Source organism: Galeopterus variegatus, unplaced genomic scaffold (genome assembly GCF_000696425.1).
Source record: "Galeopterus variegatus unplaced genomic scaffold, G_variegatus-3.0.2 Scaffold1196, whole genome shotgun sequence".
In the NCBI taxonomy this organism is placed as follows: Eukaryota; Metazoa; Chordata; class Mammalia; order Dermoptera; family Cynocephalidae; genus Galeopterus; species Galeopterus variegatus.
In genome coordinates this window covers 1-10,384 of record NW_007727307.1, presented here as the reverse complement: position 1 = coordinate 10,384, position 10,384 = coordinate 1, and the positions used below count along the sequence as shown (strand labels likewise).

At 33.3% G+C, this 10,384-nt stretch overlaps 1 pseudogene; it reads right to left on the bottom strand.

Moving 5' to 3' along the window:
• Window positions 1–247: 247 nt before the first annotated feature.
• On the bottom strand, window positions 248–585 carry LOC103592668 (annotated as a pseudogene).
• Between the last annotated feature and the right edge of the window lie 9,799 nt (window positions 586–10,384).

Below are 10,384 nucleotides of genomic sequence, written 5' to 3'. Positions count from 1 at the left end.
TTTATTGGTTGTTATAAGGAGTAAGATACATAACCTTAATTTTTTTTCACAGTCTACTTAGAGTTAATATTTTATCACAGTACATAGATGTATAAACCTTTCAACCCAAGCTCATTTAATACTCATTTGCCATTTTTTATTTTATTGTTTTCATGTGTATATTACAACTACATATATTATAAACTTTATTCTTTTATTATTTTTTAAGCTTTTTGATTTTTTTATTGCTCAAAAAAGCTTCATTTTTTTATTTAGCTTTCTGAGGCTGTGCTTGTACCCTCAACACTTTCACAATGATTTTCTGCTCCTTAATAAGGAAAGCACACTTGGTCCTGTCACGGACACATAGCCCCTGCTGACATAGGCCTGTTTTTTTGTTTTAGCCAACCTCATAAGAACTTTAGGTCTCACAGCACAAACCCCTCAAAGTCTGCCTGGATACTTGCCACATGCAGATTTTGGTGCTTTCCCAACTTTTTCAGTATAAAGGTAAACGATTCTATTACCAGACATTTGGGACAGTCTAGTTTTGTTAGAGGTTGTATTGTAGGAAAGCCTACGACAGTAATATCGATTCTGGACCATTCTGAGTGCCTCTAGCTGCTGTCCCTGGAAGAAGGAAAAAAGTGCCCATATATTATAAATTTTAAAAGATAGTGTTAATAACTTTATTTTTATACAACATATGAATTGAATAAAAGTAGGAGCATATATATTTTTATTTATCCATATGTTTACTATTTCTAATGCTCTTCATTTATACCTGAATATCCGAGTTTCCTCTGTAATCATTTGCCTGTAGCCTGAAGAATTTCTTTTAGTATTTATTTCGGTATGGGCATGGTGGAAGCAAATTTCTTTCATTTTTCTTTATCTTAAAAATGCTTTATTTTACCTTCATTTGTGGAAGATATTTTCACCAGTACAGAATTCTTTGTTGACTTTTCTTATTTCGCTTTGTTTTCATTTTAGTCCTTCAAAGAGGATTTCCACTGTCTTTTAATCTTCATGTTTTTTGTTGAGAAGTCTGTGATGTTTGAGAATGTTTTCCTCCTATATATAAGATATAATTTCATCTGAGTACTTTCAAGATTTTGTAATGTTTTCTCTTTATTTTAGTTTTCAGCAGTTTGACTTTTATGTGCCTAGGTGTAAATTTCTTCAAATTTATGCTGTTTGGGTTTCAATATGCTTCTTAAATATATTAATTTATGTGTTTCTCCAAATTCTGATAGTTTCCTGCCACTGTTTCTTCAAATATCTTTTCTTTTCTCTTTTCGAGACAGAAGACCTTTTGATATTAAACCACAGGTCCTTGAAGTTTTGTACATCTTTTCAATCGTTTCTTTTATTCTGTGCTTCTGATTGTATGATATGTGTATGTGTCTGCCTTTAATTTTATTTTTTCTTCTTTTACATCTTTTCTGATATCTAGCACAGCTAGTGAATTTCTCATTTTAGATGTTGTTTTTCTTAATTCCAAAATTTACTTTAGATACTGCATTTGGTTCTTTTTTCTATTTTTTATTTCTTTTGTAGTATTTCCTACCTTTAATATCATTATGAGCATATTTTACTTTTCCTGACCACTAAACATAGTTACATTAGCTTCTCTGATAATTCAAACATCTAGGTCATCTAAAGGTTGTCATATGTTTATTGACTGTTCCTTGAGACTGAATCATATGTTCTCACTCTCCATATGTTAAGGATGTCAACTGGATCCTGGACACTTTGTACATTATGTTGTGTAGACTAAGGATTCCTTGATACTGCCCCAAAGAGTATACATGTTTTTGCTAGGCAATTAACTTGCTTAGACTATAACATTCAGTGACTTACGACAGCTTAGTGCTTTCAGCCTTAGTTGAAAGCTGCTTTCAGTTTTCCCTATGCAGATTCAGGGGTCAGCTATAAACTTAGACTGTCTATACAATGGGTTTTTTCCTTCTTCAGTGCTCTCTTTTCTGGGATTTTCCTCTCAGTCTCCCGTAGGTTTTTATTGCCCTGACTTCCTTCCCTGGATTTCTCAAGCAAGACAGAGTATGGGCTTTTTTTTTCAGAGTTTAGCTGCTCCTACAGTGCAATCACAGCCACAACTATGACCACCCTCCGGCAACAAAAATAAAACTGTGCAACTCATTTCATATCATTTTGCTTGTTCCAAGCTTTGACTGATTTTTAATATTTGATCATCTTTAAAAAAAAAAATCAGAGCCCTCCAGTAGTTGTTTCATGCCTTTTGTTCAGGGTTATAATTTATTTGCATGAAGATTGGTCCAGAGTTTATTGCTGATATTTGTGGCAAGATCCACTACTTATTCACTTCTTCACATTGGAAGCAGAACTTTCTATTCTACCTATTTTATTTATTTACTTATTTATTTATTTTATTTTATTTTTACTTTTAAAAGATGACTGGTAAGGGGATCTTAACCCTTGACTTGGTGTCGTCAGCACCACGCTCACCCAGTGAGCTAACCGGCCATCCCTATATGGGATCCAAACCTGTGGCCTTGGTGTTATCAGCACCGCACTCTCCCGAGTGAGCCACGGGCCGGCCCCATATTCTACCTATTTTAAATAAGGTTTTTAGTGAGAAAAAAATAAGGATTGTAAAAGGCTATGAGGGCATTTAACCAATCTGCTGGCCCCCATGGTTCCATAATAGAGTCTGGAATATGAGCACCAGGAATGTATATATAGGTAATTCAGTCTATCAGTCCACCAAGAAAAGAATCAATTGATTCACATATTAATATATAATTTCATTGCTTGTACAGTTTCTTCATGGAAATACAAGAAATATTTCCAACTTTACAGTGTTCTGAGGCCATGTTTGGAAATTTAAAAAGGGTCTTACTATATGTAGTTGGTCTTAAGAAAGAATACAAAATGACCTAAACTTTACTTTTTACATTGTAACACAGTTCTGAAACTGTTAAAATAAACATGAAATCAACCATCATTTTAAAGATCAGAACACTAGTTAAATGTTTGGTTAGTTGATCCTTTTTTTTTTTTAATCACTTGAAACACCTGCTGCAAAGGACATTTTCTTCCATCTTTCCATGGAATTTTTTTAAATCATATATTAAACTTCTGTGTTACTATAGTCTTACACTCACATGCATTTTTGTTTCTGTGCTGAATCACAGTGTCATCTTTAAAGGTATTTTAAGCAGCAATTAAGCATAACATGTGTAATAATAATGCACACAACTCAATTGATGTGAGGACCATATCGTTCTGTGTGACAAGGCTTGTCTACCCCATTAAACGAATAGAAAAATTAAGAGAAAGGTCAACTAGGGGTATCCTTTTAATAATAGAAACAATGTGACAATATTCCCTAATGAATGCTCTTAGTTCCAAATAAGCAATCCTGATAAGGCACACACAGGGTGCAAACATCCACAGATGTATTTCAAAGAAGTGTTTTTATTAGGTATGTAGATTGCAACTTTTCAAATAATTTGTAGGCATCTGATCTGGCCCCTAATGACCTCATCCCTCATCCCTCTCTATTTCAAACCCTTTCCTTCACCAACTCCTTGCATTTCTGCACCATTATGCTGCACATTTTCCACCTGTATGTATTCTTCACGCAACCTGGATTCATGAGCTGACTTTCTTTTACATCTTTGTTTAACTAAACTCTTTTTCATCATTTAAAACCCAGTTAGGGCATCATCTATTCTAGTAAGATTCTCCTGATCTGAGTATGTTTGATTCTAATCCTAATTCTAGTTAAGAGTTTGGATTTTTTCCTTCTTCAACATTTCCTTTTTTGTAAGTTAGTCAAGAATATAAGACAATATAGCGATGGAGTTTTCTCTTCTGTATAGTAGACTTGGGCTGCCATAACAAAATAATGCACACTGGATGGCTTAAACATTAAAAGTTTATTTCCTCACAGCTGGGATGTACAAGATCAAGGTGGCAGTTCTGGTGAGGACCCTCTTCCTGGCTTCTTGCAGATAGCTGCTTTTTTGTGTCCTCTCACGTAGGAGAGAGAGACAGAGAAAGAGTCAGACACAGACAGAGAGCTCTTTGCTGTCTCTCCTTAAAGGACATTGATCTTATTGCATCAAGGCCCCATCTTTATGAACTCATTTACCTTTAATGACATCTGTTAAGACTCCATCTCCAAACAAAACCACACTTGGGGTTAGGGTTTTAACATATGAATTTGGGGGAACATACAAACTTTCAGTCCATAACAAGTTCTTTAAGTAATGCCTTTAGAATCAGAGAACCAAAGAAATGAACTACTGATTATTTAATTACATTCACTCTCCACACACTTACTTAACATTGTCCAAAGAAATCCTCCCCTCTGGGTGGCAAACAAAGAGGCTTGCATAGAGACGCAGACAGTAGGGGCTCTATAAGACGGAAGCTATGCGAGAACTACTACACTGTTGGGTATGCTAATTACAAAGGAAAAAGTAAATAACTATTCTATATATTTAAAAAATATATAAATACCTCCCTGTTCTATGATTTTCATATAAAACAATTCAGGCTAATGAACAGTACTGTCCCCTCACTCCTGAACTAGAAGTGGAGTCATTACAAAGTGTTATGAGTAGTAGAAGGGTCTATCACTCAAGAAAGGAGTGAGATTGTTCTCGCCGTTTCCAACTCCTGCAGTCTCCGCCCACCAGTCCTGTATGATCCCATGTGCTAGCTTAATGACTCTTGCTAAATATGTCCTTTTTCAGATAAGTACCAACTGGAGAAATATATATATATATATATATATTTATCTATAAAGGAGTATCTGTGAAAAATTATAGTGGCCCTTTGAAATGAAAACACAGATGGGAAAATAGAGTTCTCAGTATTCCTGAAAAGATAATCTTTTTTTTTGTCTGTGATATTCATAAATAACCTATTAGATAGACAGTGCCATTAGATTTAACTGGCCGATCCAACTACAGCTCACTTGGAAATGATCTCTAGAAAATAATGAAGGCAATTGGTTTGTAGAGCTTAATTTGAAGGAAGAAACATGTATAGCATCATAGAAAAATTACTGTGTTTAGTTTGAGGAAGACCAAAGAGGATGATAAAATAATACAACATATAGATATAGTCTATATCTAGTCTTGGTATAGTAGACATGGGGAGGGGAGAAAGGTTGGTGGATCCAGGCTTGGGCTCTCAATTGGCCACAACATACCACAACCTTGAAAGCACAGAGCCTATGACATAAGAAATCCTTCTTTTCTCAATAACGGTATAGCTAGTTCACAATAAAGTCTGGAGAGTTTTGTATACAAATTATCAAAAGGGTTAATTAATCCATAGTTCCATAGTTTTTTTTTTTCTTATGGTAGATGAAAACTTACATTTATGAATAGCTCTTAGAAAATAGTTTGGAGTTGAACTGCATAGTTTTCCCTGCCCTCCCCTTCCCACACCCATTCCCTTTGCTTTTTATTGTTGTTTTAAAATGTTGGAATATTCCACATGGAACATCAGCATCCAGGAACTGGAGAACATTTCTTCTATCTAATTTAACACCTGTGTTTTCTCCCCGAGTATCACCTGGTCTCATAGCCTCATGAGTTATGCCTGCCTTCTGTGGTGGAGGCTGAATGCTCAGTTTTTATTGAGGGATCTTTCATCAAAATATCTCCCCACAACATTGTACCTTGTTTTTAAACAGAAACATTATTTATCTCAAATATTCAGTATTTCTTTTTTTCCCTATGCAATAAAGAATTTCTTATTCTGATATCCTGAAAAGCTAAATTAGTAATGTAACAGTACAGCTGCATAAAGTATAATATGTAACGAAATTACTGCGTTAAAATAGAGATTGGATGATATCTTCATTAACTTGATCAGTGAAATGGCAAACCCTTTTCCAACATAACGGTTTCTATAGATACCACATGCTTGTGATCAAAATTGCTTTTCTGAATGCGTTTTTCTCCCTCACTTGATTGTATTTTATGTCTTCTTTCTGGCTGTAAGTTACAATTAAATATAAGGAAAAATAATGCAATACAAAATACATTCTGCATCTATTTTACTGTCCAAATAAATACACAATCTTCACTAAATAGATTTTCCTAGTAGGCAAATTTCAAGTGACTTCCCAGATAGGTTCTAGATTTTTTGTTTTTAATGCCACCAGGGACTTATTGAATGTCACTGGAGGAATTTTCCATGTTCTGTAGCTTCCTAGGATATAGCAAAAAAGCTCTGTCAAAAATCTTTAATTTAAGCTGTTGTAATATTTAATATTATAAAAGATGAATCCTGGCTGATAAGTAGATTCTTATCTCCAAGCATAAATATATTTGCCTATTAAATTTTGGTTTGAAAACATAAAGACAATAACTTTGAAAAAAGAGTCTTTGAAACTAAAGGAAGCTTTTAAAAAATCAATGGAAATGGTTGGTTTGTAGAAATTGTCATTTTTCTCTGTAACTTTCAGGGAGTTTAATGTTGTGTTTTTTAGAATTTTTTACAATGTGTTATAATAACAAAAATATGTCTAACCACAAATGAGGACCCCAACAAAATTTTATGCTCTTCCCATGAGATTAGTTATATGTTTGAAATTTTATGCATATACTTTCTATCTAAATTATGGTGAGAACTATGCAAAGAAGCAATGGAGTGATGAGCCACACTGGAGCCTGAGGCAAAAGGAAAATTCAGTGATACTGAATCTATCTTCATTAACATTTTTGATATTTTTTCATTGCAGATTTTGTGCATTGACTTTAATTTTTAAAAATATTGCATTATACTATGATATCTGTTGATTACTGAATTTTGGGGGTGCACTTAAATTTTCCACCTAAGGCAAGTGTCACTCCTCTCACTCTCTTCATTGTAGTAATAGCCATGCAAAGAGTAATATGTTATAGTTATTAAAATATTAAATTATATTTTAATTATTAAAAACTAAAAAACATTATGACATTTCATGACTCTGGTTCGGTTTGGCTTGACCATTATTATACTCTCACTGTTGTAGCCCAAAAGATACCCAATGATTCAGACTGTATACTCTGCAGAAGTTATGTCATGTTAGTAATGTTTTATATAGGTTAGTAAACTAATTTGTAATTTAAGAAATTCAAGATTACTATTTTAATTAATATGCTTAATAGTTCAGAATATTTCTACATTGACATACTTCACTTATATATTTTTTAATATTGTGACCCAAGCTACATTGAAATCTCTTAAGATACCAAAAGGTCCTATAAAAATATTCTCCATTCTCAAATGATATTTTGAAAAGCTGCATAGGAAATCTTCCCTTGGGAGTTCACAATTAACATTATGTTAAATACTCTAAAAAGTTTTCTAATAAGTGTACCTGTTTAACTTTGATTAATTTAGTTATTTCCAAATTATTGATCATGAAATCTTTTACTGAATTTTTGGTACAGAAAATCTTTTAACCTGAATTTTGGTACAGAAAATCTTTACTGAATTTTGGTACAGAAAATCTTTAAATACATAGGGTTTCTCAGAACACAATTTAGGAAATATAGCTTTGAAGGAAATTAATAGGCATTTGTTATATTGCTGTACAACAGCATTTACAGTGCTTTCTCCACCTTGATATTATTAGAATGCAAATATTTATATATTTGGCAATACTTCACATGTGTATGATCTTATTTTACAGTTTTGAAAACTAAAGAAAATAAGGCTGAATGAGATCAAAGATAAAATTAAATGCTTTTATATCCCTAAGTTGTATATTAATTTAACAGCAAATGATCTTTTGAAAAGCACAAGACCTACATTCTACTTTCACATATAAATATTGAGATATTTATAACATCCTATATATTCTTTAGTTCTACGTTCTTTATATGTTTTCCAATATTTTCAAATATGTAGACTTTGCAATATCTGTTCTGTATTTTATCAAGTGCTTTGATAAATCTTCTATGCTTTCCAAACCACGTTTAGATTTTCTTGTCTTAATGCTTGTGTCTACTCCTCGAAGAAGTGTTTTAAGGATGATCTGAGCTGTTGTTTAGATGTTTTACCTTACAAAATTTCTTTATTGTACTCTGAGTCTTTTGGAGGTAAATGTTGTGTTTTATTCTTTAAATAAACTACAATAAGTGGCACATTGCTAAGTAAAGAGTAGGTGCATTATAAAAATGTCTGAATTAATTACAATAGCCAAATTACTGGTAATTGTTAAAGTTTTGTTTAATGAGTATCCTCATTAGGAAGGAATTTCATATCCCATTTCTTTTTCAAACTGCTTACTGAGCAATTACCAAGTGAGAGAGGGAAATCAGTCAGGCACAGGTGAAAGTATCTGGACTTTGTTGCAGATATACTGGGGTTTGAATTCCAAGCTCTTCTATTACATGTTGCAGGAAATTGAGAAGTTACCTTAATTGTGTATTACTATAAAATGGAAATTTTTTCAGGGTTTCTAAGAGAATTATATGGCACAATATATTTGAAAGAGCCTAATAGTTCAAGAATTTCCTAATGAAGGATGGCAGAACATGCCACTCCAAACTATGCCACTCTGGCAAAGGATTAATTTGAGCTAAAAACATTTGAAACACAGAAGATGCAAGAAGAGCATTCTAATCTCTCCTTTTCTTCCTGAAAACAGAAGATTAAAAACTCCCATGTGAAAGATGCCCTCCCTGAACCAGGAGAAAAGAAACATTGTTCAAGAAGGAGTCATAGCTTAGAGAATTCTGGATGAATGCATATTGTTAAAATAATTCCCATCTTCCTTTAGCCTCCTTACATAGTTAGTTACTTTTCCACAGTTGCCTTTTTCTGTTCAACCTAATATAAAAGCACTTAGCTTTTGCCACTTCCTTGGGTCTTCATTTTCTTATGAAGGCTCCTGTGTCATGTAAAACCTATATAAATTTCTAAATTTATATCCTGTCCATGTCGATTTAATTCTCAGACCCATTTGAAAACCCTACAAGGATAGAGATAAAATTTTGCCTCCCTTACACTAAGTACTTACTGGGAACGTTATATCATATTCAGCATTGACTTTTATAAAGGTAGGTACTTAATATATAATTAAAATTATACACACAGGACTCCACAGAGGGCAAGCAGAAAATATTTTATTTTCACCCATTTATTTGCCTGTGGGTAAGATCTCACTCTGGTTCCATCACTTTTCAAGACACTTCTATATGATAATATAAATTTGTTCATCTTTAATTTTGCAAGTGGTTCGGTAGGTAAAATATCTAATCTAAACTAATAACCTGTTCTTCAAACGTGAAAGTTAACACTCCTTCCCGTCATTCTTCTCAGTACTGCTTTAGTCAGATGGTAGATTGGTGACAGAAGTGAGCTCTTTCTTCGTCCTCTCCACCACGTTGAAAACTGTGGCTCTGACTTCTTAAATGTTTGAGGATGTGTTGGGTAAATGAGGCAAAGTAAGGTGCAGGAAATGTCTTCTGTGTTGGGTACTGCTGTCATCTGGCATTGGCTTCCTCTAAATTTGGTAGATTTTCTTAGCTGGCTCTTTCTCTCCTGGGAATATTTTCTGCTTCTCCAGATTCCCTTGCTGAAAATGATACAATTGGGAACCGGCTAATTGGACTTCAGACATGAGAGAATAATAAGCGAAAAATATCTGGATAAGCCAGAGAGAGTGACAGGATGCAGACCCAAGTGAGAACAAAACCTACTACCCACAACAGGCGCACACACACACACATACACCCACACCTCACATCCAAACAAAAATTTGGCAGTGTACAGATGATGCTTACCAGTTTCCGGATGTGTGGAAAAGAGAAAAAAGATCAATGAAGATAAAAATGATCAGTAACATTTTGGCAGTATATTTATGTATGCTATGTATAAAAACTGCCTCAATGGTAAGAACTTGAGGCTTTCTTTGACTTGGGACACTTAAGTGGTTAAAGAATTTTTTATGACAATATATTTTTGTACATAGACTTTTCAGAATACTTTTCATCATCATAAATATAAACTTGTTTTTTAGAAAATGGCATATTTGTTTTGTCTTTCAGATTCTTTAAATCTAAGAAGCTAGTATTTCCTAGCTGCCAGATATGAAATATGATACATTTGAAAACTCACCCCCAAGAATTAGTAAACTAAATTATGTTCCCAAACATGCTCCTATACACAAAACAATGAAGTGAAACCTACACTCTGTTTTCTTCATATAATTTAATTTCTCCTCATGTAGATGAAAGACATAATGATTTGTCTGTACATTTATTTGTCCTTTTAAACTCATACTGTTTATAGTTTGAGCTTCCTATTCACTAATAAACACAACATTAATAAAGTCCCTTTATCTTTGTCTTTGTTTTTCTATTCATGTACTTTAAAAAATTACTTTTTAGAATTACTAATTTGG